Source organism: Pan troglodytes, chromosome 6 (assembly GCF_028858775.2).
Source record: "Pan troglodytes isolate AG18354 chromosome 6, NHGRI_mPanTro3-v2.0_pri, whole genome shotgun sequence".
NCBI lineage: Eukaryota > Metazoa > Chordata > Mammalia > Primates > Hominidae > Pan > Pan troglodytes.
Window position 1 is genome coordinate 10,640,471 of NC_072404.2, and position 27,600 is coordinate 10,668,070.

At 52.5% G+C, this 27,600-nt stretch overlaps 1 protein-coding gene across 3 annotated transcripts in view; it reads left to right on the forward strand.

Moving 5' to 3' along the window:
• FOXK1 (forkhead box K1) overlaps nucleotides 1-27,600 on the forward strand; it is a 120,726-nt gene that overhangs the window by 70,925 nt on the left and 22,201 nt on the right. The window lies entirely within an intron of this gene.

Below are 27,600 nucleotides of genomic sequence, written 5' to 3' on the forward strand. Positions count from 1 at the left end.
TACTTACATTTTGAAATAGTCAACAAAGTTCATAGCTCTGGTCACAGCCCATTGTGTAATTTTAAAGTCGTTGAAAATTATTATTTCTTTTCTGTACTGATCGTAACAGTGCTCTGTGCCAGGCCCCAAGCTAGGCTCTGGGGTTGGGGCGGGCTGGAATTCCCGCTCACTGGGATTCCCACTCACTGGGATTCCCGCTCACTGGGCTTGGTGTCGCGGAAAAAACGAAGGCAGAGAAAGAATTAGACCACGGTGCAGCCACCGCAGCTTCTGGGCCAGGAAAGCCCTGCGAGGTCAGCTCCTTAAACAAGAGAATTTGCATAACCACCGTGTTTTTTTGTTTTGTTTTTTTTTTTTTTTTTTTGAGGCGGAGTCTTGCTTTGTCGCCAGGCTGGAGTGCAGTGGCACGATCTCGGCTCACCACAACCTCCCCCTCCCGGGTGCAAGTGATTCTCCTGCCTTAGCCTCCCGAGTTGCTGGGATTACAAGCACGTGCCACCACGCCCAGCTAATTTTTGTAATGTTAGTAGAGACAGGGTTTCACCGTGTTGGTCAGGCTGGTCTCCGACTCCTGACCTCGTGATCTGCCCGCCTTGGCCGCTCAAAGTGCTGGGATTACAGGCGTGAGCGACCGCACCCAGCCCCATGTTTTCTTTTGAGTTCTTTTTTCTTTTTTTCTTTTCTTTTTTTGGAGACAGAGTTTTGCTCTTGTTGCCCAGGCTGGAGTGCAATGGGTAGTCTTGGCTCACTGCAACCTCCACCTCCTGAGTTCAAGTGATTTCTCCTGCCTCAGCCTCCCAAGTAGCTGGGATTACAAGCATGCGCCACCACGTCCGGCTAATTTTTTGTATTTAGTAGAGACGAGGTTTCACTATGTTGGTCAGGCTGGTCTTGAACTCCTGACCTCGGGTGATCCACCCACCTCAGCTTCCCAAAGTGCTGGGATTACAGATGGGAGCCACTGTGCCCAGCCTCTTGATTTGTTACCCATCTTTAAGATGGTTTTTAAAGTCATCTATTCTTGAGCTCTGAAAACTGGCCCGTAACTCCCAAATCTTGTCACCTTTACAAGACAGAACAAGGAGAGAACAGAGATCATCTTTTCATGTTGACCCTATTTTCACTGTGTGTGTGTGTTTGTTGAGACAGTCTCGCTATGTCACCCAGGCTGGAGTGCAATGGCGCGATCTCGGCTCACTGCAGCCTCCACTTCTGGGGTTCAAGTGATTCTCTTGCCTCAGCCTCCCAAGTAGCTGGGATTACAGGCGTGTGCCCCCATGCCCGGCTAATTTTTGTTTAGTAGAGACAGGGTTTCGCCACATTGCCCTAGCTGGTCTCCAACTCCTGAGCTCAAGCTATCCGCCCACCTCCGCCTCCCAGAATGCTGGGATTACAGGCGTGAGCCACCAGCCTGGCCCCTCTTTTCACTTTGAAAGGAAAAGTTTAGGTTTAAAGACATTACTTTTGTATGTGAAAGTAGGAGTGCGTGCTTGCTTTGCTTTGTTTTTTCAAGGCTCATCTTAAGGATTTTGGCTTACGTATTTTCTAAGTAGGCGTTACATTCCCGCAGTTCAAAACTCAAAAGGTATGCGGTTAAAAAATTTGTTTTGGTTTTTTTTCCTCTCTCTCATCTCAGTTTCCCTCCTTAGAGAATCAGTTCCCAGCGTCTTGCACAGGAAGGGCATAAAACCCAGATGCTTTGTCCACCTGAGTCCGATTTCTCCAGAGAGCTGCGATGAGCATCATGCTTTTGTGTGCTTTTGGGAAGTCTGCGTGCACGTGGAGTTGTGTGTATTCAGGGAGCGTCTTGTTGTAACGTGGTTCTGCATCTTTTCCTTGGTACAGAACAGAAGCCACACACCAGCGACAATCAGAGGTTACATAGGCTTGGGGCGTAGCTTTTCTGATCAGATGAGTTTCACGGCTTTAGTACAGAAAATATTCAAAGCCAGTGCAGCTGGAATTGTGATATAGTGCACGGTGGAATTGTGATACGGGGCACGGTGGAACTGTGACGATACGGGGCACGGTGGAGCTGTGGCGATACTGGGCACGGTGGAGCTGTGGCGATACTGGGCACGGTGGAGCTGTGGCGATACGGGGCACGGTGGAGCTGTGGCGATACGGGGCACGGTGGAGCTGTGGCGATACGGGGCACGGTGGAGCTGTGGCGATACGGGGCACGGTGGAGCTGTGGCGATATGGGGCACGGTGGAGCTGTGGCGATACGGGGCACGGTGGAACTGTGATGATATCGGGCATGGCGAAATTGTGATACGGTGCATGGTGTTTTGTTTCAAGGAGAGATCGTAAGTCATGGCTTCAGTTTGCTGGCAAAGTGTGTCTCAGAGTGAAGCCGATAGGATCAAGCCCAAGTATTCAGGGGGCTCAGCTGTGGGCGGCCCGTGTACAGGAATGGGATCGCATGGTGGTCCAGATCGTCTGTGCACCCATCCTTGCCCTGCCTCCCTCCTTCTAGGGGGTTGGCTGGAACTCGGGCCCCGCTGGCCGGCGGTAGGAGCTGGAATGCCCGAGCTCTGAGAAGCTCTTCATCTATCAGCAGTCAGCTTTCCACTTAAGCAGAGCCAAGTTTAGAATGAATGAATAGGATATTTTGAAATGCTCTGGTGTTGTGAAATACGGAACTTTGCGAGTTCTTGCGGCCATCCCTTTTGTTCCCTGCTGTGACTGACTGGCAGGAACCAGGGCTTGCCAAGTCAGTCTGTAGTGCACGCTGTTAGATTGGTTGTCATTGGCCAAGCCAGCTCCGGGCACCCTGAGGTTCCCTCTCAGCGAATCCACCAAAGAGCACTCCCATCCACAGCCGGCTCTTTGAATATTTAAAGAAATGTAGGAAAAGCAAAACTCACAAGACAATCCTTCCAGCCACTGGTCACAGGATGGCCGTTGCTGAACTTCAACATTGGCCACCAATATCTGCTGTCTGTGCTTAAAGGATCAAAAATGCAGACCTCAGTCAGGCGCAGTGGTTCACGCCTGTAATCCCAGCACTTTGGGAGGCCAAGGTGGGCAGATCACTTGAGGTAAGGAGTTCAAGACCAGTTTGGCCAATATGATGAAACCCTGTCTCTACAAATTAGGCATGGTGGTGGGTGCCTGAAATCCCAGCTACTTGGGAGGCTGAGGCAGGAGAATTGCTTGAATCCAGAAGGCAGAGGCTGCAGTGAGTTGAGATTGCGCCTCTGCACTCCAGCCTGTGCAACATGTGCAACAGAACAAGACCCTATCTACAAAAAAAAAAAAAAAAGAAAGAAAGAAATACAGACTTCAAGGTGAAGGTTCACTTGAAGCCAGGAGTTCAAGACCAGCCTGGGTAACATAGCAAGACCCTGTTTCTACAAAAAAAAATTTTGTTGTGGTCAGCTGGATGTGGTGGCATGCACCCATAGCCCCAACTACTTGGGAGGCTAAGGCAGGAGGATCACTTGAGCCTGGGAGTTCAGGGCTGCCATAAGCTATGATGGCACCACTGCTCTCTAGCCTGCGTGACACAGCAAGGCCCTGTGTCCAAAAAAAAAAAGAGAAAAGAAATACAAACCAGCAGAATGGGCCACCTCCAAAAAGCCAGTACAGTGGGAGGGGCCCCAGACATGTCACTGTGGCCCGCTGTGGCCACGGGCAGGGCCAGAGCCTGAGCCTGGGTCCTTCTCAAGACCCAGTGCTGCTCTTGGAAGCGGGTGAGTACAGAGGCCAGTGAGGGCACAGCAGGTTCCGGGTGGAGGTGCTCCTTGGAAGCTGTGTGAGAGGGGCTGTGGGTATCTCCATTTTACTGGTTTGGAGCTGGCTTACATAGGCGTCACAAAACAGGTGTCTACAAGTTTTCATTTTATGAACTATTTTAAGCTGATTGCTTGATTTTTCTTTATCTTAATAGAGATTAAAATTGGTTGGTTTGTGTCTGGCTTGTATGTGCAGCACATCCCCAGGTGAAGGGCAAGTTGTACGTGGTGGGAGGCGCATGGCTGGGAGGCGTGTGGCTGAGAGGTGGTGGCTGGGAGGCGCGTGGCTGGAAGGTAGTGGTGGGAGGCGTGTGGCTGGGAGGCATGTGGCTGGGAGGTGGCTGGGAGGCGTGTGACTGGAATGTGGTGGCGGGAGGCACGTGGTTGGGAGGTGCGTGGCTGGGAAGGCATATGGCTGGAAGGTGGTAGCGGGAGGCGTGTGGATGGAAGGTGATGGTGGGAGGTGCATGACTGGGAGGTGTGTGGCTGGGAGGCATATGGCTGGAAGGTGGTAGCGGGAGGCCTGTGGATGGAAGGTGATGGTGGGAGGTGCATGACTGGGAGGTGTGTGGCGAGAGGCATGTGGCTGGAAGGTGGTGGCAGGAGGCGTATGGCTGGAAGGTGGTGGCGGGAGGCATATGGCTGGAAGGTGGTAGCAGGAGGCGTGTGGATGGAAGGTGGTGGCGGGAGGTGCGTGACTGGGGAGGTGTGTGGCTGGGAGGCATGTGGCTGGAAGATGGTGGCAGGAGGCATAAAGCTGGAAGGTGGTAGCGGGAGGTGTGTGGATGGAAGGTGGTGGTGGGAGGTGCATGACTGGGAGGTGTGTGGCTGGGAGGCATGTGGCTGGGGGGCGTATGGCTGGGAGGTGCCTGGCTGGGAGGCACGTGGCTGGGAGGCAGTGGCGGGAGGTGCATGGCTGGGAAGCAAATGTCTGGGCTGCGTAGCTGTAAGGCAAGTGTCTGTGAAGCGCGTGACGGGAGGTACTCCACCCTAGCCCCAGAGGCAGGGCCCTTCCCTGCACCTGACCTCACTGCCCGCCTGGTCCTGGTGGCCTCCTTGTCTCTCTGAGCATTGCAGCTTCATCTGCACGAGGAGGCGCTTGAACCCTGCCTCTAAATGCTGTTTCTTCTGAAGCTTTGCTGCACCGTGTATGTTTAGTTACAAACACACTAGTCCATGCTCCAGGTGAAGACCGACCACCGCCGTGTGTTGCCCGCGTCTTTGGGCTCTGGTCTCAGATTGGGTGATGGTTTTCTATTGTAAAAGTGGGAGAATATTAAGCATTTTTGCCTCGTCACGTTTTCTTCCTGATAAATGTCCACAGACCCTGGTTTATGTTTTTTTACTCCCCCTGTGTGCCATTTCAGTGTTGAAGGAAAGGAAAGTGGGGGTCGCTACCTCTGGGGGCCCTGTTGCCCGTGTTCCCACCAGCTCCATGGACACACTTTCCATTTGGAAACAATCACAGATTCACAAGGAGCAGCAGACGTGTTGCAGAGGTCCCTGCACAGCCCACCAGCCTCCTCCGACGCGTCCATCAGCATCACAACCGGGAAGTTGGCATCGGTGCGCTGTGTGTGGTTCCGTCATCTCATCCCGTGTGGCTCTGCGTGACCGCCACCTCGGTCACCACGCAGAGCCATCCCCACCGTGGCGGTCACGCAGCCATTGTAACCCTGGCAACCAGTAAATGCGTCTCCATGGCTGCAGGCCTGTCGTTATGAGAAGGTTTCAGAAGCGGGCTCGTCCGCAGCTCAGGGCCGTCTTTTCTGAGTTGTGGGCCTCAGGAGTGGATTCCTTTTTATTGCTGAGATGCCACTGGGTGGAGGTTCCCCTGTTTGTTTGACCCCCTGTCTACTGAAGTACATTAGTTTTTCCATTTTTCGACCTACTACAAATACAATAGCTGCTATGAGCAACCATGTTTAGGTTTTGAGCGGACCTAGGTTTCGCTTGTCAGGGTGAGTACCCGGGAGTGCAGTGGCTAAGGCCTGTCCTTGGCATAGGTTTTGTTTTTAAAGAAACTGCCGACCTCGCTTTCAGAGTGGCTGCCATATTTTACCTTCCTTCCACCCATGTATGAGAAGCCCAGTGTCTCTGCAGCCTCACCAGCATTTGCTGTATTTGTTTTAATTTTAGCCATTCTGATAGGTATGTAGCTTTTGTTTTTTTGTTTGTTTGTTTGAGACGGAGTTTCACTCTTGTCACCCAGGCTGGAGTGCAGTGGCACAATCTCGGTTCCCCACAGCCTCCGCCTCCGGGGTTCAAGCGATTCTCCTGCCTCAGCCTCCCGAGTAGTTAGGATTAGAGGGACCCACCACCACGCCCGGCTAATTTTGTATTTTTAGTAGAGACGGGGTTTCACCATGTTGGTCAGTCTGATCTCGAACTCGAACCTCAGGTGCTCCACCCACCTTGGCCTCCCAAAGTGCTGGGATTACAGGCATGAGCCACCACAGCCAACCTTGTTTTTTTTGTTTTGTTTGTTTGTTTTGTTTGTTTGTTTTTGAGACAGGGTCTCACTCTGTTGCCCGGCTGGAGTGCGATGGCACAATCATGGCTCACTGCCGCCTTGAAATCCTGGGCTCAAGTGTTCCTCCCGACTCAGCCTCCCGAGTAGCTGGGACTACAAGCGTGCACCACTATGCCTGGCTAATTTTAAAAAAAGATTCTTTTAATAGAGATGAGGTCTTGCTGTGTTGTCCAGGCTGGTTGCAAACTCAGCCTCAAATGATCCTCCCGCCTCTGCCTCCCAACGTGCTGGGATTACAGGTGTGAGCCACGGTGCCTAGGGAGTAGGTAGCTGTCTTAGCTTTGTGTTTCCCTAATAGCTAACTACACTGCACATTTTTTTTTTGACAGAATCTCACTCCATCACCCAGGCTGGAGTGCAGTGGCGAGACCTTGCCTCACTGCAACCTTTGCCTCCTGGGTTCAAGCAATTCTCCTGCCTCAGCTTCCTGAGTAGTTGGGACTACAGGCACACGCCACCATGCCCATCTAATTTTTGTATTTTTAGTAGAGATGGGGTTTCACCATGTTGGCCAGGCTGGTCTCGAACTCCTGACCTCAGGTGATCTGCCCGCTTTGGCCTCTCAAGGTGCTGGGATTACAGGTTTGAGCCACCGCGCCCGGCCTGCATTGAACATCTCTTCATGTGCTTATTTACCATCTGCAGAGCCTCTTCAGTGAAATACCTCCTCGTGTGTTTTGTCCTCGTTCTAATTGAATTGTTTGGTTTTTATACTGAATTTTGAGTTTTTCCTGTATTCTAGATAGGAGTCTCTTCTCCCAGCTTGTGACCTCTTTATCCTCTCATTGGACACCTGCGCCCATCCAGAGCTTTACGTTTTGATGACATCCGATGTGTTGAGTTTTTTTTTTTTCTTTTATAGATCCTGTTTTTGGTGTCATGGCTAAGAACTCTTCACCAAGCCCCAGGTCCTGAAGGATTTTTTGAAATTTGAATAGTTTTTCCCTCATTGGTTTCTCCCTGGCTGCCTTGTTTCTGGTTTTCAGAAGCCTGGTTGAGTTTCTTCGGGTTCATCCTGCATGGGGCTCACTCATCTTCAGTCTGTAGGTTTATCATTCTGGCCAAATCTGTACATTTTTCAGCCATTATTTCTTTGAGGGTTTTTTGCCTCATCTGCTTTCTGTTCTTCTTCTGGGATTCAGTGACATGCATGGGAGAGCTTTTGTTATGTATGGTCTAGTGTGTCCCTGAGACTGTTAAGATTTTATTTTCAGCCTCTTTTTCTCTGTTGTTCAGGTTGGGTAATCTTTACTGTTTCAGCTTCAAGCTCGCTGATTTCTTTCCTATGGCTTTTTCATTCTGTGTGAGCCCATTCATTGAGGTTTCATTTCAGCTGCTGTACTTTTTAGATGTAAAATTTCCCCTGTGCCTCAGTGGGGATGGGCAGCCTGTGGCCAACTTCGATGCTGGCAGAGCCAGGCCGGGGAGACTCCAGCCTCAGCCCCATCTCTCCCGAGCAGGCAGATGCTTCCTGAGAATTAGGCAGACCTGTTGGAAACTGGCTTTGTATGCTGCGTGCCTAGCTTTTTGCTTTTTTTTTTTTTTGAGACAGAGTCTCTGTTGCCCAGGGTGGAGTGCAATGGCGCGATCTCGGTGCAATGGCGCGATCTTGGCTCACTGCAACCTCTACCTCCTGGGTTCAAGCGATTCTCCTGCCTCAGCCTCCTGAGCAGCTGGAATTAGAGACATGCATCACCACGCCCACTTAATTTTTGTGTTTTTAGTATAGACGGGGATCCATAAAAGAAAGAAAAAACTCAACACACGTGTTAGTCAGGCTGGTCTCGAACTCCTGACCTTATGTGATCCGCCCACCTCGGCCTCCCAAATTTAGCTTTTTACCTAGGTCTTTTTTGTCTTTCAGTTAAGTTTTGTAGTTTTCTCTGCACGGGCCCTCCGTGCCCCGTCCCTTTCTTGCTTTACTCTGTCACTGTTGCCGTAAGTGCTTTCCCGAGTCAGCAGCCTCCCTCTGCGCATCAGGGCCCTGGAGGAGGTTCTCCGTTGAGTCTGCACGCTTGGCTCAGTGCAGCAGCTCAGACTGGAGCTTGGATCCTGGACATCGTGGGGGCTTTGCCTGTGTGTGGCAGTGCACAGGGGCCTTGGGAACCCCCCGGAGCTCCCCAGCCTTGAGCTGCCGGCCTAGCCCTGTGTCGCTGCAGCCCACAATGGTGCAACCTTCTGATTACCTTGGTGAGAAGCGACCATTCCCTGCGACCTCCAGCCTGTTTCCTGCAGGTGACAGTGGCTCAGTAAAATGCCTTGAATTCTAATCTCCAGGCGTCGGCTGTCAGTTAACTTCAGAAAGAACTTTTTCTGAAACTTTGAGAATAAGAATAATTCCAGCTCTCCAATGATAAGAGCTCACAGATGGCAGCCTAAGAAGGACTTTTCTCTTTTCTTTTTCTTTTTTTTCTTTTTTTTTTTTTTTTGAGTCAGAGTCTTGTTGTGTCACCCAGGCTGGAGTGCAGTGGTGCGATCTTGGCTCACTGCAACCTCTCCCTCCTGGATTCAAGCAGTTCTTCTGCCTCAGCCTCCCAAGCAGCTGGGATTACAGGCGTGAGACACCACGCCCAGCTAATTCTTGCATTTTTAGTATAGACAGAGTTTCACTGTATTGACCAGGCTGGTCTTGAACTCCTGACCTCATGTGATCCTCCTGCCTCGGCCTCCCAAAGTGCTGAGATTACAGGCGTGAGCCACCACGCCCGGCCTGTTTTCATTTTAATATTTGAGTTTTGTTTTTCCAAATTAGATTTCTCAAATGTAAATGCATCCCTTTCTCGTGCAGGAGTAACGGGGACACGCACAGCCGTGTTACTTTCTCCCAGAGGAGGCAGCCGGGGTGAGACTGGTGACCCTGCTGCATCCCATACCCTCCACCCATCCCAGCAGCCTCCTGACTGTGGGCGGGACGTGCTTGAGGAGGGGACTTTGGTGGGGCCTTGGGCTCTTGGTCACATCCTGCCCTGATTCAGAAGATGGCGGGGCAGGAGGTGTCTGTGTCTCAGCAGATGCTGGATTTCACGTCCACGGCCGCCTGGAAATAAATGCCAGCACCGTGCAAGCTGACTTTGCATTCTCTGCCTTTCCCAAGCGTCCCTGCCTCAGATTCCAAAATCTGTTGTTCTACAAACTCTCTAAGGTTTTACCCAGATTCCCATTGTTGCCTCTTATGTACTTTGGTCGTTCGTATTTCCTAGGCTTAGAAACCATTCTCCTGTGAAGAGGCCTTCCCTGAGATCCTGGCCAGAGGAGGTCCCGTGGCCAAGTGGCAGCGGTGCCGGACATACACGGCAGGGCAGTGCGCTGCTCAGCACCAGTGGCCTCAGCCCGGTGCCAGCGTGCTGGGACGGGTACACTCGTGCCTGTTAACCGCACACCTGCGTGCAGCACGGGCACACTCGTATACAACGGGCACACATGCACGTCAGGCGCACACTCATGCACATTCATGTGCTGTCTCTAGTGTTTTCTGAGAAACGGGATTTTCCTTGGGTGAAACGAGGAAGTTGTAGGAGACCCACCTCAGATGCTCGGCTGCACATCTGGGGAGAGTCAACCGCCCAGCATGGCTTTTGGCTTTGAGGGATTCCGTTCCTTTGCTGCTGCCTTGGCCACAGGCCTCCACAGCCCTCTGCTGTGTCTGTACACGTTCTCCATCCCTCTCTCGTTTGGGCTCCGGTTCCCGCAGAATTGGCATCCAGGTGAGGTGCCTGTGGGCAGAGCTGTTGATGGAAGAGGGTGTGGTCAGAGGCAGGGCAGTCATTGTAGGAAGAACCCCCAGGAGCAGGTGGCCGACGCAGGCACCCTCAGACCTGAGATCCAGGCAAGAGGCAGCGCTGGGTTCAGATCACCACACAACCTGTATCAGCTTGTGATCCCGAACAAAAACCCGTCTTCCCAAGCCTGTTGACGATGATGGTAACGGCACCGTGCTCACTCCAACGCCGTGGCTGTGAGCGGAGCAAGCTTCAAAGCACTGGGTGCAGGGCGCCTGCTCGCGGTCACCCATAGGGTGGGTGGACACCCAGGGCGGCTTGCACGTTGCACGTCCCCCGGCTCTGCACCGAGCAAGTGGGCCTGGACCCTGAAGGATGTGGCTGCTGCCCGACTCCAGAGTGACAAATATAGCAAAAGAGCTTGTTGGTAAATACTGCCTGAAAACATTGGCTTAATTTGTCTTCTCAAAGCTGTTTTTGTTTTCTGTGGGGTTTTTTTTTTGGACGTTCCCAGCTGACTAAATTTGCATTCTTCCTTCAGGGACCATCTTGGAATAATCTTGCTCAGCTGAATAATGTTGCAGACTAAAAATAGCAAATGCAGCCCCGAGCCTTCCTGTCGCCTCTCGGGCCTGTCCATCCCGTCAGCCCACGGTGCCTCTACAAACACAGGTCCCTCCTTGCTGTGGTACAATCAACACGGCACAGGACCGAGCGTGGAGACTTGCAGCAGTGCAGGAAGCTTTTCCTTTCTCTCAAAACCGTTACTACCAATGTTTGTTTATTTGAGATAGGGTCTTGCTCTGTCTCCCAGGCTGGAGTGCAGTGGTGCAATCGTAGCTCACTGCAGCCTCAACCTCCTGGGCTCAAGCAATCCTCCCGCCTCAGCCTCCCAAATAGCTGAGACTACCAGTGTGCACCACCACACCTGGCTGACTTCTTTGTATTTTTGGTAAAGATGGGGGTCTCACTATGTTGCCCAGGCCGGTCTCGACCTCCTAGGCTCAAGCGATCCTCCTACCTCAGCTTCCCAAAGTGCTGGGATTACAGGCGTGCGCCTCTGTGCTCAGCCCATTCGATTTTTAAAACCTTAAATGACCCTGCGTCTTCTGCTGCCTACTTTTTCGAGGGCTTTTGGTACTTTGGATTATTAAGTTGTGTGAGTGAACATGGTAATGACCTTGCCATAGCAGCTCTTGGTGCTCTGAATGGCTGCGCACCAGGCAGCGCCCAAGACCTCCGTGCTCCCAGCTGGGATTCTGTGCACATCCAGAGTTTGTGTTTTGGGGATTGTTGTTGTTGTTTTTTTCTTTTTGAGATGGAGTCTTCCTCTGTCACCCAGGCTGGAGTGCAGTGGTGCAATCTCGGCTCACTGCAACCTCCGCCTCCCGGGTTCCGGCGATTCTCCTGCCTCAACCTCTCGGGTAGCTGGGATTACAGGCACCCACCACCACGCCCGGCTAATTTATGTATTTTTTTGTAGAGACGGATTTCACCATGTTGGCCAGGTTGGTCTCGAACTCCTGTTCTCAAGTGATCTGCGTGTCTTGGCCTCCCAAAGTGCTGGGATTACAAGCGTGAGCCACTGTGCCTGGCCCAGAGTTCGCTTTTTCTTTGGTTGGGGAGCTCTGACTTAATTTCTCTCTGAAGCCAAGCATTTCTATTTTGTCCAAATGTGTGAATCAGGGGTCTGTGCCTCGTTGTGTGTGTGTGTGTGTGCGCTGCGTGGCTCCACGGCCCCCATCCTAGACTGTGGTCCAGGCCAGGGCTCTGGGCTCAGCAGACAGCCAGGCTGCTTCCACTGGTCTGTGAAGCTTCTGTCTCAGTGCTCAAGGTGGCCTCAGTGTTCAGCATGGTTGCCAGTGCCCCGGTCATTATGTTTCCATTCCAGAGGGGAGAGAGGAGGGAGGGATGGTGGGCGGTGATCCTCTGGGTAGCTCTCTGCCCACCTCTTCAGAGACTCCCACGAGGGCTGTGCCGTAGACCACACCCACTTTGCATTGCTGGCCCCCAGCTGCAAGGGGAGCAGGAAAGTCATCTTTTAGCTGAGTGCGTGGCCACACAGAAAAATAGTGGGGACAGGGAGAGGAGAAGTGGGTTTGGGGGGAGCCCCGCCCTCCTAACCCTGCCTGCTGCCCTCTGTCCCCAGCAGGAGCTCCCCCGAGCCCATCCAAGCGCGGTGCACCCGCCACCCCCAGCGTCCTCCGCGCCCACCTTGCCCTAAACCCCACTGTGCTGTGCTCGCTCGCAGTTCCTGCAGGCGCGTGTTCTCTCTCTGAATTTGTTTCATTTCACTGCAAGTTAGGGTCGCGGGGGTAGATCGGAGCTGCCTCTTGAGAATAGCAGTGCCCAGGCTTTGGCCCAAGTGGCCAGAACGCCCCTTGGAGCACCGACGCCATCGGCTCCGGGAAATGCAGCGAGCACAGAGCCCAGTCCCTTGGTCTGACCGGGGGCGCTGCTTTTGTTCAGAAATAGGTGGGGGTGATGTCATCGGATTTTTTTTCACTGCTGTTGCCCAAAGTGAAACCGGGCTTAGTTGTTGTCTCAGGAGCCCAGCCAGCCAGGGGGACACGGCCTTCTGCCCACAGGCAGAGGCCCGGGGCCAGATGTCCGCTTTCTCTTTCGCTCCGCAGGAGTGAGAAGCAAGGACCTCACTGCCTTTGCGCGGCCGGGCCCCTCCGGCCAGTCTGTGTGAACGGACTCTCCGGGCCTCGCCCATGCTCTGGGCGTGTGGCTGTGTTGGGAGGACGGGAGCTCTACTGCTTGGCAGTGGACACACCCAGGCTGCCGACTGGCCCAGTGGGTGGCGATGCCACTTACATGTGATTTCTCAATCTCCGTCAACTGCCGTGGCTGCCCGGGCTGGGCTGCCCCGTAGGTTTCAGTTCTTCAGGGCAACAGGCTGGGATCCAGGCAAGGTGCCCGCGCTCAGAGGGGTAGGGAGCCAGGGGCACATGTGCTGGGCGTGGGCTGGGGCTTCTGGCTGGCGGGGGTGTGGGTTTGGGCCTGGTGGGATTCCCCATATTAGGAAGGTGAGCTGAGCTCGGCTGCAGTGGCTGAAGCAAGGAAGTGATTTGTCAAGCCATTTAGACACTGTCCCTGTTTTCTTTCAACAAACAGAACTTTTTTTTTTTTTTAAGCAGCGAAGACCTTTTGCTCTCTGTTGGGGTGTGATTGGGGTTTGCATTTGTGGGCTCTCTTGAGCTTTGCCGATGTCTTCAAGGATGGTATCTAAAGGGAAAGTCTTAAAATAAATAACTTTGAATTTGGATAGGAATGTCTATGCAGTGAGGGACAGGAGGCTTCCGTGTGTTTCACCAGAACGTTCTTGTTCTTGGCCAACGAATGCTTTTACTTAGGAAGCACGAGACGTGTGCTGCAAACCGTCTGTTGGAGCTGGCCGCGGCAGGACGGCGATCACCTTCCTGGCAGGCCCCTCCTGGACTCTGCCCTCTGCTTCTGAAAGCGTTTCCTCCACCAGCTTTAGCAAAACTGGGCCTGGCAGATCATTTGAAGTCAGGAGTTCGAGACCAGCCTGACCAACATGATGAAACCTTGTCTCTACTAAAAATACAAAAAAGTTAGCCGGGCACAGTGGCACGTGCCTGTAGTCTCAGCTACTCAGGAGGCTGAGGCAGGAGAATCGCTTGAACCCGAGAGGTGGAGGTTGCAGTGAGCCAAGATTGTGACATTGCACTCCAGCCTGGACGACAGAGCGAGACTCCGTCTCAAAAAAAAAAAAAAACAGTGCCTGGGCCTTGGAGGTGCCTGGGTCCAGAAGACAGACAGCGGGAGCTCACGCCTGTCATGTCGCTCTTGTTTCTTCTCCCCTTTGCAGGGCGGCAGCTGCTTTGCCCTCAAGTCTTCTCTTTTCGCCCACTCTATTCATAGGGGGAAATGACAACACAGGCGCTTTCCCTCAAACTCTGTGTATTCATACATCACCAGAGTGTTCAGAGAAGTGGGATATTTTGGTGAGTTAATTTACTTAATGTGCTTAGCACACAGTACCTGGTATATATAATAATAGCAGATATTAGTTGTCAACTACTAATTTTAATTTTTTTTTTACAAACGGGGTCTTGCTCTGTCACTCAGGTTGGAGTGCAGTGGCACAATCATAACTCATTGCAGCCTTGAATTCCTGGGCTCAAGTGATCCTCCTGCCTCAGTCTCCTGGAGTAGCTGGGGCTAGAGGCATGCACCACTATGCCAGGCTAATTTTTTTATTTTTATTTTTTGTTGAGATGGGGTCTCACTCTATTGCCCAGGCTGGTTTTGCCCTCCTGGCCTCAAGTGATCCTCCCACTTTGGCCTCTCAAAGTGTTGGGATTACAGGCATGAGCCACTGCTCCCAGCCTATTATTATTATAGAATTTCATGTTAAGGTTTGCAGGTTATTCTTTTACTTTATTTTTAAATTTTATTTATTTATTTTTTTGGCAAGGGCGTCTTACTCTGTTACCCAGGCTGGAGTGTGATGGCGTGATCTCAGCTCACTTCAACCTTCGCCTCCCGGGTTCAAGTGATTCTTGTGCCTCAGCCTCTGGAGTAGCTGGGATTACAGGCGTGCAGCACCACGCCCAGCTAGTTTTTATATATTTAGTAGAGACCCGTTTCACCATGTTGGCCAGGCTGGTCTTGAACTCCTGACCTCAGGTGATCCTCCTGCCTTGGCCTCCCAAAGTACTGGGATTACAGGCTTGAGCCACGGCGCCCGGCCTGATTTTGCAGGTTGTTCTAAAGCGCGGTGTTTCTCCATTTAGGCTTCAGTGCTGAGGGCGGCCTGCTGTCCGTCCCTGCGGCAGACTGGGCCCTGTCCCACCTGCCCGTCACTCCTCGATGTCACATCAGAGTGCTCGCTCCTGGGTGGGAACCCGCGCACGGAGGAAACACTTTACCAGAGTAAACGAGATTATAACTTGTTTGCCAGAGAACCTCTCCTGTGGCCACGCCTGAACCTCTCCTGGGTCTGTCCGTCGTCTTCACGTTGGTGCTTGGACACCCGTCCTTCGGGAGGGGAGGAAAAGCGGCCTGTAAAATGGAGACAGTCGGTGGCGTGTGTTTGCCGATTGGACTGGCATTGGTATAGACAGATACCGATCACTGCACAGATATTTCCAGGGGCCCTTCCCCAGCCATGTTTAGTGGCACTGACCTCAGGCAGCTGGGCCCCCGGGACAGCAACCAGGGGACTGCCCTGGCCCTGGATGGCAGCCGGGACCGGCTCACAAGCTTCTGTTTGGAGCAGTTCTGTTGGCAGCCCCCCGCCTCCAGTGGAGATGTGACACGACTCTTTCTTGCCTGCCAAACGTTCTCTGATTCTTTGGATCATCGATCCTAACACAGCAAAGGCGGTATTGTTGCTGTCCTTTCAAGGTTAATCCAGGATCAGAAAAGTCTAATCATTTCTCTGTGGTTTTTGGAATTTCCAAAGAGCACCCAGATTTTAACCCTCAGTCCTCGGGGTTGTCCGGCTGCGGCTGTGCCGCTGTTGAGCATTAAGCTCATTCCACCTCACATATAAACTTGTTTATATGCATTTACCTCCTGGGAGACTCCACATTCCTGAGAGAACTGCATGGTTATGAACTCTTCCTCGTGTGCACTAAAGTGCACGTGCTGTGTGTGTACTGACCCTCTGCCCTGTGGGAGCCACGTGCTGTGGGGAGAACAGACCAGCAGCAGATAGGACTCCTCCTCCAGGAACCTGCTACCAGCTAGGCGTGGTGGTGCAAGCCTATACTTCTAGCACTTTGGGAGGCTGTGGCAGGAGGATCACTTGAGGCCAGGAATTTGAGGCCAGCCTGGGCAACATAGTGAGACCACGTCTCTTTTTGAAAAAAAAAAAAAGAAAGAAAGAAAAGAAAACGTATTCTTCTTAAGTCGGGCATGAGAGTGAGCCAGGGAATTCAAGGAAGGCTGCCTAGATAGAGAAGGGGACCCTGGGGAGCAGTCTTAGAGGACGCAAAGTCTATGCAGATAAACCAGCGTCTGGTACTTGGTATCAGTCAGGTGGCCAGTGAATAATGACTACGTGGAATTACTGTGGACAGCATTTTGAGATCTGCAGATTAAGCCATTTTGACTTCCCAGAAGCATTTTCTTAAACCAGCGTAGAGACAGAAGATGAAAGATAACCTGAACTGCTCGTCGCGAGCAAGCTCTGCCCGGGTCAGCCCCAGAGGGTTGCAGAACACTGTGTCTGTGTCCACTGTCTTAAAGAGCCCAGTCCATCTTTACGCGGTCTTTTTATGTCTGTTTAAGCCACACAGCATGGTGGGGAGCGGAGGTCGTTTCGGAGCCTACTCTCCGATCCTCAGGATCCTCTTCGGGAGCAGCGGGCAGTGGCTTTCTCCTGGGCCAGGCAGGGTTGTCTGGGGAGTGGAACGTCTGCTAGAAATGCAGATTGCTGGGGCCACCGCCGTTTGGCCGTGTCAGTCATCTGGGGGTCCCTTAGACTCTGCAGAGTAAAGCTGTGGGAGTCACCGCGGGTCCCCATGGCGGGATTGGGAAGCAGTCACCTACCGATGAGCGTTCCTTCCGCGAAGGGAAGGTGGGGGGATTTTGAAGGAGCTGTGAACACCGAGGGTGCCGTCCTCGCCCGTGCTGCCATGGGGTGCTCAGGACTGCCGGGCCCCGGGAGCCCCACCCGGCAGGACACACACCTGAGCCCCAGGGAGGGTCGGTGGCCATGGCTGTGCTTGGCCGCCTCTGTGGGGCTCCATCCTAATTCAGTGAGGTCTCTCGCCACCTTCCTCCAGGGTCTTCCTGAGACAGAGACGGAGACTTCAGCTTCAAAAAGAAACCCTGGCCGGGTGCGGCAGCTCACGCCTGTAATCCCAGCACTTTGGGAGGCCGAGGCAGGTGGATCACCTGAGCTCAGGAGTTTGAGACCAGCCTGGCCAACATGGTGAAACCCCGTCTATACTAACAATACAAAAACTAGCCAGGCCTGGTAGTGGGTACCAGTAATCCCAGCTACTCGGGAGGCCGAGGCAGGCGAATCACTTGAACCCGGAAGGCGGAGTTTGCAATGAGCTGAGATCCAGCCACTGCCCTCCAGCCTGGGCGACAGAGCGAGACTCTGTCGAAAAAATTTAAATAAAAAAAAGAAAAGGAAAAAGAAAGCCCGGCTTCGGTCAGACCGTTGTCTGCGGTTTTCACCGCGTGTCACCAACTCAGCATATGGGCTTGAGTATCTCGCTGTCTTTTCTTTTTCCAAATAGGACGTGCTTATTTGCCTGATTACAAAAATAGATGCATTCTCCCTATTTAAAAAAATTAGGCCCTATGAACACATAAGAACTTACAAACACTAAAACTGCTACCGTGTTTTAATTCACACACCCCACGCACACCCCCACATTGTTGTCACTACGAGAACGGAGGGCCCAGAGCCGAGTACACTCGGCCAGGGTGAGTGATGGGCAGGCACAGAGCTGTGTCCCTGACCACCCTGCTACCCAGCTTGCCACCGCTGTCAGCCGTGGGGTTCAGGAGAACAAGGCTGCGGCATGGACCAAAAGTGGAGTCACGGTGGCAGCTCTGGTTCCTGGAGGAGGGACGCAGGCCCAGTGGAGAGGGCGTGGTTTGCAGGCACCAGTGCTGGTTCCGTGTCTGTCGGGGAGGGGCTGGACGTTTGTGTTGCTGTCAGGGACCTTGCCGACCCAGCCCCTGCCCCGCCTTCAAGTTTGTGCCTTATATTCCAAAGCCGCCACACTTGAGACGTCCTTGCTGCGGGTTCTTCTGTAACCTGTGTCCCTTCACTGCCTTGCACTGCTCTTAGCACGCTGGCAAAGACGTGGTCTCTGCAATAGAGAGGCGCCTATGGCTGCAGCCACCTGTGTTCGTTTTGGGGTTGTCATAAATAAATGCCTTCCATTTTTAATAGAAAGACAGTATTTTAGGTTAAAAAATTTAAGGTTGTCAGAATTCTCTGATTTGGGGATTTTATATGTTAACGTTTCTTTCAAAACCATTTCCTGAGGATGGGCGCGGTGGCTCACTCCTGTAATCCCAGCACTTTGGGAGGCCGAGGCAGGAGGATCCCTTGAGGCCAGGAGTTGGAGACTAGCCTGGGCAACATAACAAGACCCTGTCTCTACAAAGAATCAAAACCATTTGCTGAACAGTCTTATTTCTCGGAGGAGTTTAAGCAAACACTGCAGGGCCTCCGGCATTCCAGTTTCAGGCCTTATCTGACGTGGCCCACCCTGGGACCGTCACCTGACTTCCTGTCCCTGCACAGAGAACTTGCTGGTAGGGGGTGGTGAGGGGCCCCCGAGGTGGTGGGTGAGCATCCCTGCAAGTCAAGCTCTGCTGTTCCCCGGCCTTCCCTTGAGACTCTTGGGGGCCTGGGCCCTGCGGGACGTTTTCCCCCTGCCTCAGAGCCAAACCACTTAACAGAACCAGGCGAGCCAGGTTTAATACTTTATCGGGTATCCTAAAGCCACGTTGCAGCCTGCAAAATTCGAAAAGTACCTGTTATGGAGTATATAACAGCTTTTGCCTCCCATTCTTGAGTCTTTCATTTCTTCAAGGACATGGTAGCAACATTTAAAGAACCTTTTGAAAAGAGAGAGGCGGCCGGGCACAGTGGCTCACGCCTGTAATCCCAGCACTTTGGGAGGCCAAAGCGGGTGCATCACCTGAGGTCAGGAGTTCAAGACCAGCCTGGCCAACATGGTGAAACCCCGTCTCTACTAAAAATACAAAAATTAGCCGGGCATGGTGGTGGGCACCTGTAATCCCAGCTACTCGGGAGGCTGAGGCAGGAGAATCGCTTGGACCTGGAGGCGGAGGTTGCAGTGAGCTGAGATTGCACCTCTGCACTCCAGCCTGGGCAACAAAGCGAAACTCTGCCTCAAAAAAAAAAAAAGAAAAGAAAAGAGAGAGGCCTCCTTATAACACCATCCTTATCCTGGGCTGTTTTCCTTTCTCCTTCCAGTCCTTGTCTAATAACAAGAATAACTGAAGCACATTTTCAGTAACCGCTTGCTACATGCCAGCCGTCCGGTCAGGACTGATGTTCACGGCATGGAGACCTGAGGCCACACAGAGGCCGGGCTGGCCAGGGCGGGGCTCAGATTCAGTGACTTGCCCAGGTGCCCCCAGGGCATCCGAGCAGCCCAGGCTCCAGCCAGGCAGGTCTGACTTCACCTCCCTTGCCGTGAGCCGCTGCACTGTTCCACTTGGGCTTCTGCTACATTTATCAAGCTGTTGTAAACGTTTCCATATTCCCCCACGCCTCAGTATTTAGCGAGGGCTCCTTATGTGTGACACGCCCTGTGTGCGTCTGATGACGTTGCTTGGAATCATTTGTTCAGTCCTCACAAGAACTCTGATTATGCACCATCATTACCCCAGTTTCGCTGATGAGGGAAACCAGGCCAGTGTATGAAGAGACTGACCAAAGATCCCAGTGCTGACAGTTCTCCATTCATTCATTCATTCATTCATTCACCATCATAGCCCACTGCGGCCTCCGCTGCCCAGGCTCAAGCCATCTTCCCTCCTCAGCCTCCCAAGTAGTTGGGACTATAGGTGTGTGCCACCACACCTGGCTAATTTCTTAAACAATTTTTAGAGACAGGATCTCACTGTGTTGCCCAGGCTGATCTCGAACTCCTAGGCTCAAGCGATCGTCCCACCTCGGCCTTCCAAAGCGCTGGGATTACAGGCGTGAACCACCGTGGGATTACGGGCATGAGCCACCGCTCCAGCCAATATGCATAGTTTTAAATGGCCATAGTAACGCAAGGCTTCAAACAGAAGTCCTCAGGTCTCACTTCGCAGAGGCAGTGGCTTTTAAAGCATCCTGATTAACAGTCTGAGCTGCTATTCACTGAGTTTTCGCCCTGTTGTAGACACACATGGCTTTCTGTTAGAGAAGACAGGGTCTGGCTCTCCTGCTGCCCTCCTCATCTGGAGCCGCAGGTCTGCGCCGCACGCCCCTTACACGTGTGCCTCTTTCCCGTAGCGCAGAGTTTCTTTATCTTCTTACTCGTCCAGCGTTCTCTGTACCTATTGTGAATTGATGTCTGGACGCTGACACAACTCTAGAACTCCGCTCAGCAGTTGGGTAACACAACATTCCTGTCCTTCATTTCTCCTGGGAACTTTCTCCTGAGAGCCCTGGCTCTCTCCTGCACAGCTCTGGGCTCCTGCACAGCTCTGGGCTCCTGCACAGCTTCTGTTCTGGGGCTTTTCACCCTCTTCCTGGATTCTTTCAGTTAGGACATAGTTTTGATTTTGCAACAAAGGTCAAAAATAACAAGGGCCAAGTTTGTTTCTTTTATACGTGACGGTCTTTTTTTTTTTTTTAATTTTATTATTTTTTTATTTCAAGCTGGGTTCTTGCTGTGTTGCCCAGGCTGGTTTCAAACTCCTGGGCTCAAGCAATCCTCCAACCTCATCCTCCCAGAGTGCTGGGATTATAGATGTAAGCCACCATACCCAGCCACACATGACCATCTTAATGTCAGCTATGACCTGGAGGCACCAGACTTTTTCTATTACGTTGCTTGTTGCTCCGTTATGCAGTGTGCCTTTATGGCCCACTGTGGCTGCTCGGCTCCTGCCATCACAGCAGTATCTGGCCGTTGGGAAGGGAAGGAGTGAAGAAGGCCCTTGGTTCCTCATATAGACATGACCCATTTGTATCCCGTTGACCAGCTCATAGTCTCATGGTTGCAAGAGGGGCAGAGAAACATGGTCTTCAGTTGGGTGGGCGTTTCTCTGTCTCCATGTTTGCTATAGAAGCAGGAGAGAAGGTGCTCTGGGAACTACAGTCTCAGCCACAGTCCAGGAAGCTGCCCAGTGCCCACATGGGAACTGCATCCTGCAGGTATCGCTCGTGAAAACCGGCCTGGCGTCTTCTGGCCCTTGCTCTTGGGTCTGCTGTTTCTCTCACGGGAGTGGCTGCTCTGAGGTCCCCGAAGCTGCAGGCTGGGTGGGACGGTGGGAGCCTTTCCCTGGTCTTTAGTCCGGCTGACGTCCTCTCTCTGGCCGTCATAGCCAGCCCCACGGGATTGTGGAAGCCACAGGGACCTCCCGGCACGCGCCAACCCTGGACTTCCCCCAGAGCTCATCTGGGTGGCAGGTGCTGGCCACGTGGAGTCTGCCCTCCATGTGCCGCGGGTGAAGCTTCACCTGGCGCAGGGAAGGCCATCAGACTTCCAGCTCATCACCCGTGTCCTCAACCCCTAACCACTGAAGCGATGCCTGTGTTTTAACCTTAGTGACCGCGCTGCTCAGCTCCTAGAAGACACGCGACTCCACAGCAGTTAGGAGACAGCAGATGCATTCCCAGAGCTCCTGAGAAGGAGCGGCTTGTGTGAGGTGACTCTAACTCAAGCCGTAGGCCTCCCAGACAGAGCCTCTGAAGCTCCTGTTTTCTTTGTCCTTCCTGAGACAGGTCTCATCCAGCCTCTTCCTTTTGACGTTTTCTGAGTCACTTTAAACTGTGCAAGATTTCCCGTTTCCCCTGGATGTGGCTCTTGTGGTCCTGGCCTGGCCTTGGTGGGCAGGTGCAGGGCCCGCTCCCTCCTTGGGAGGATGAGATGCTCTGTGGCTTCCACCACTCCCCAGATCATCTGCTTCCTCCTTGCCCCTCAAACTCCTTTGCCTCAGTCCCTGTCTTCCTTGATGGGGACTTTCCCCAAGTGTCTGTTCTTGTGGAAGGGGAGGTGCCCCCCGGCCCACCCCCCCGCTGCCCAAGTGTGCGTGGGCATCGGTGCACGGGGCTCCCTCCCTGGGGCTTCATGGGAGGCTCAGGAAGGCTGGGTCTCAGGCTTTTCTCCTGGGCCATCGTCTGCTGATAGCTGGGCTCAGCTCTGGAAGCTTGGGGGGCTGAGAGCCTCCGGTCCTCCTGCAGAATTTCAGGTCGCAAGGCTATTTTTGGCGTGAGATGTCACCGTCTGCTGCTTCTGTGTTGGGTGCCCTCGTCCAGGCCTCGGGTTCACCCCCTCCAGAAAGTAAACCCGTCCTTCTGCTGGGAGAGACAGGGCGAGGGGACAGCGGTGGACAGGAGCGATCTGTCACATTCATTTTAAAAATCGCCTCCGGAAGTTTTCACGGGTTCTTCCTTCCCTCTCTGATTATTTCTCTGTGTCTGAAATGATGACAATTGTATTTATATTTATGTCATCGAGAATTAAGTGAGCTATTTTTATTTTCCTGACAGCTTTCTGTTTGGCCGGGCAGGTGGTAGGATTTGTGGCCTAAGGAGGGGATGGGAATGAAGGCACATGACATGCCCCAAGTCACTCGGGCTCAGCACTGGTGGAGCGGTGGCCAGTTCCAGCTCGCTGTGTAGAGACGGCTCTGTGGTCTGAGGCTGAGCCAGGCAGTGTCATCTCCAACCAAGTCACCAGTTTGGCCCAACTTCCAGGAGCCATCAGCTTCTGGGTGGACCTGGGAAAAACCCAGGGCTGGAGTAGACCCTCAGTGTGGGAGCTTTTGGGCAAGAATTCTCCCCAAACACAGCTTGCCTGAGATCGACTGCACATACCTTACAACCCTTTCCATTGTTCCAGTCCGTGGTTTTCAGCGCATTCGCAGAGTTGCACGGCCAAGTCAACCTCGGAACATTTTCCTGACTCTAGAAAGAACCCCCTAGCTCTTAGTCATTTTCCATCCCCCCTGCCTGTCCCACCCGTCACTCCAGCCATAGGCAACCACTAAGCTCCTTTCTAAGTCGGGCAAGAATGTTCTGGAGAGATGTCCTCCACAGATGGGCACTTGCTCGTACAGGAACCTTTCCGCCGGGCTGGTGGACGGAGATTTCTACTCTGTGGACACACTTAACCTTAGCAGAATCTCCACCGGTCAAAACCGGCAGTGTGTGTGGCTGGGTTTAAACCACCGTGCAGCACCTTCACGATGCAAAACGTGCTCGTTCAGACTCCAGCTAGAGCCCTGCACCTCCATCAAGATATTACAGGGAGAGATGTAACTGGCAAACTCCGTGAGCACGCTGGGGAAACATCTATTTAAAAATCAAGCCGGGTGCAGCGGCTCACACCTATAATCCCAGCACTTTGAGAGGCTGATGCGGGTGGATCACTTGAGGTCAGGAGTTCAAGACCAGCCTGGCCAACATGACCCCGTCTCTACTAAAAATACAAAACTTAGCTGGGCGTTGTGGCGCATGCCTGTAATCCCAGCTACTCAGGAGGCTGAGGCAGGAGAATCCCTTGAACCTGGGAGGCGGAGGTTGCAGTGAGCCAAGATCGCACCACTGCACTCCAGCCTGAGTGACAGAGTGAGACTCTGTTTCAAAAAATAAATAAAATCAAATAGCATGCTTCATAGCATTTTCTCCTCCTCCTAGTAACGAGGCCACCTGCCTCAGGACAGTCACTCTTACGGCAGATACTGTGAAAATATTTATTGTTAAACTTCAATTGGAAAGCTACTATTACAGTAGGAAATTGTCATCTATAGATGGCATTAGATCCCTAGATCCCTGCCTGTCCTATAAAACATCGTTTTGTTTTACTGAAAACTCAGTATACATGTACATATCATCTAGAATCAGTTTTTTTTTTTTTTTTTTTAAAGACAGAGTCTTGCTCTGTTGCCCAGGCTGGAGTGCAGTGGCGCGTTCTCAGCTCACTGACATGGCCGCCTCCTGGGTTCAAGCAATTCTCCTGCCTCAGCCTCCCGAGTAGCTGGGATTACATGTGTGTGCCACCATGCCTGGTTCATTTTTTGTATTTTTAGTAGAGAGGGGGATTTTGCCTTTTGGCCAGGCTGGTCTCGAACTCCTGACCTCAGGTGATCCGCCCACGTTGGCCACTCAGAGTGCTCGGATTACAAGCCTGAGCCTCCGTGCCCAGCCCATAATCAGGTTTTGAACTGGAAAGCACCTTTGAGATGGTGTCTTCTATTCCAACCATTCTGTTTTATTAGCAAAGATCACAGAAGCGCAGAGAGGTTAGGTCGAGTGGTTCTAAACCAATTTTCTCTTTTGGTGGCGTTCACCTTTGTCTCAAATCCGCACACCTTACGGCTTTCATTCCTGCCACAATTTGCTCTTTGAAGGGGAGAAGTCAAGCCTGGGAAGGCCTTTCCACCCCACTGGAGTTGGGGAGTGATTTAGCCCAAGGTCAGATGGGCTCTGGCTAGTACCTGGCTTTCAGGTGCCAGTCCAGAGGGGGACCATGCTCCTCTTCTGTGCATGTGTGTGCATGTGCGTGTGCAAATGTCTTACGAAAAAACACCTCTTCATGTCTTAATATCCAAACCCCGATCTCCAGGATCCCCTTCTTCTTGTGACCTCAGTCATGGGCCAGAAGCCACATCTTCTTTCTACTTGGCCTTGATGGCTGCAGCGTGATCCGATCCCATATTAACATAGGGACTTTCACAACACAGAAAGTCAGAGGTCTCAACTGTGCCCTTCTGACAAATAGGAGAACATGGTTTGTTTCGTTGATGTGCAGTGGTTGAGGGAACTGGAGAAAAAGAGACAAATGGCAAGGGCCATAGAAGCTATCTTTAAACATTTGTCATCATGACTGCCATCGTGTCCAGCACTGGTGGAACGGGTAGGTGTGTGTGCGTGCATGTGCGTGTGTGTGTGGGTGTGTGGGTGTGTCCGTGCATGCATGTGTGCGTTCATGCGCATGTGTGCGTGCATGTGTGTGTGTGTGTGTGCATGTGTTGATATAGACATGGACACTGTGTTCATTCAGCACCGTTGTTCACAGCTGGAGTTCACCTTAGGTCCCCTGCCTGGACCCTTAGCCAGATGCTGGCCCCAAACCTCTTTCCTTGCTTCCCTAGGTCAGGGACACCAGTCCCATCCTCAGACACCAGCTTGGGTGGATGTCAGCTCTGGGACCCACAAAAGCTAACAGCCCCCAGGACTGAAGAGCCCTTGGGCTTCATAGAGCATCTTAGAAAATGGGTGATGCAAGGCCGGGTGCGGTGGCTCACGCCTGTAATCCCAGCATTTTAGGAGGCCACGGCAGGAGGATCACCTGAGGTCGGGAGTTCCAGACCAGCCTGACCAACATGGAGAAACCCTGTCTCTACTAAAAATACAAAATTAGCCGGGCGTGTTGGCACATGCCTGTAGTCCCAGCTACTCGGGAGGCTGAGGCGGGAGAATCGCTTGAATCCAGGAGGCTGAGGTTGCGGTGAGCCAAGATTGCGCCATTGCACTCCACCCTGGGCAATAAGAGCCAAACTCTGCCTCAAAAAGAGAAAAAAAAAAAAAAGGGTGATGTGGCCAGTCACGGTGGCTCATGCCTATAATCCCAGCACTTTGAGAAGCCGAGGTGATTGGGTCACCTGAGGTCAGGAGTTCAAGACCAGCCTGGCCAACATGGTGAAACCCCATCTCTACTAAAAATACAAAAATTAGCCGGGCGTGGTGGTGCGTGCCTGTAATCCCAGCTACTCGGGAGGCTGAGACAGGAGAATCGCTTGAACCCAGGAGGTGGAGGTTGCAGTGAGCCAAGCTTGCGCCATTGTATTCCAGCCCGGATGACAGAGCAAGACTCCGTCTCAAAAAAAAAAAAGAAAAAAGAAAATGGGTGATGGAGCTTTCTAGTCAAAATACTGATGCGGGAAATCTCCATTGGGCTGGACTGAAGAAAGTGTAAAGGACATCAGACGTTCCTCTCAATGTGACTTAAGAGGACAGAATTCTGGAGTATTTTCAAATAGCCTTGGGCTGCCCTTCTGAACCTCAGGGGTGACCGACCAACCACCCTTACCGCCAAGATTCACTCGCTGGGCCGTGCCTCCCAGACAGCTTCTCATCTTGGAAACAGTCTCAGAGTCCCTTTTGTGTTTGGAAATAGAAACCTGGTGCCCACAGGCCTGACAGCGCCTGGCACTGAATGATGCGGCCCAGCCTCCTCTGACCAGTATCTCGGGGAGAATCAGGACTGGCCCAGTTGAGCCAGCTTAAGTGCCTGATTTTCTCTCTTCCATGTGGGCAGCCTGGCTAGCAGACCTATGGGAGGAGCCGCACATTTTTAATGCTGAGTCACTTCCTTTGAAGCGGGTCCCTGGGAAGAAGACTCAAGAGGACCCCCTGCCGACAGCCAGGCACCCTTCGTCACCCTCTGACCTGCTCCTCAGTCCTGTCTTTCAAAAACGCTTTGACGAAGAGCAAAGGGACTTTCATATGAAAGAGGGGTGTCTGCGCACGTCCATGCAGGATTTTACGTAGATTCACTATTTAAACATTGCTGCAGATTTAAAAACACAGTCAGGCATAGACCCAGCAGCCTGGTGCTTCATGCAGGTTCCACTACAAGAGACCTTAGCGTCTCTCAAGTGTTGAGTACTTTGCCTGTCCTGAATGCCTTCGGGAACTCTGAAAAGCGCATTATCACTGGTGGCTTATGTACATTCTTTCTTACCCCCCTCCCACAATTTTAAACAAGAGCCTTTTCCAAACAGCTGCGCAGGCGGCCAGCGTTCCTTATCTCTGTGTGGGCAGGCTGCTGCTTTACATTGTTTTTGTTTTTGTTTTGTTTTGTTTTTAACTGAGTCCCGCAGTTAGCAACTTGATAGTTGCTGCCTCTTCAGTTTAGAAATTGAAAGGTGAGCTGGATAAGTAATGCTCAGCTTTGTAAAAAGTGGCAGTTTCTTCAAGCCAGATGAACCTTGGATACTGTTCACAGCACACTGGTGTTGACCCTGACGCTTGCGGCTGGCTTTGTTTGCACTTGGTCGTCTCCAGTAGAAAAACCGAGGCTCACGGTTTTAAGCCCAGAACTGATCGTGAAGCCGGTCCATTAAGCTCTGGGTGGATAATGCACGCTCTCTGCGACTCCCGCCTGCCGGAGCAGGGGTGGAATTGCTCCTTCCGTTGTCAGATCTTCTAGGCAGTGGCAGGGAATCATCTTGAAAATGTCTGCATAGGTGGCTGCCGTGCTATTTCAGTCTTCCAGTGTGTCCTTTGAGAGGTGGCAGATCCCACCTGGGTGCCACAGCAGTTGCCCTGGCAGACAGGAAGTAGCCGTGTCTGTCTGGAGCCTGCGTGGGAGATGGCATCAGCGGCACTTGTCTGGGGATATTTATATCTCTTCTGTTCTCACGCACAGTAGAAAGACAACGGACGGCTGGGCACAATGGCTCTTGCCTGTAATCCCAGCATTTTGGGAGGCTGAGGCAGGTGGATCACCTGAGGTCAGGAGTTCGAGATCAGCCTGGCCAACGTGGTGAAACCCCGTCTCTACTAAAAATGCAAAAAATTGGCCAGGCGCGGTGGCTCACGCCTGTAATCCCAGCGCTTTGGGAGGTCAAGGCGGGCGGATTACGAGGTCAGGAGATCGAGACCATCCTGGCTAACCCAGTGAAACCCCGTCTCTACTAAAAATACAAAAAATTAGCCGGGCGTGGTGGCGGGCGCCTGTAGTCCCAGCTACTCGGGAGGCTGAGGCAGGAGAATGGTGTGAACCCAGGAGGCGGAGCTTGCAGTGAGCTGAGATCGTGTCACTGCACTCCAGCCTGGGCGACAGAGTGAGACTCCCTCTCAAAAAAAAAAAAAAAAAAAAAAAAAGCAAAAAATTAGCCGGGCGTGGTGGTGGGCGCTCGTAATCCCAGCTACTCAGGAGGCTGAGACAGGAGAATTGCTTGA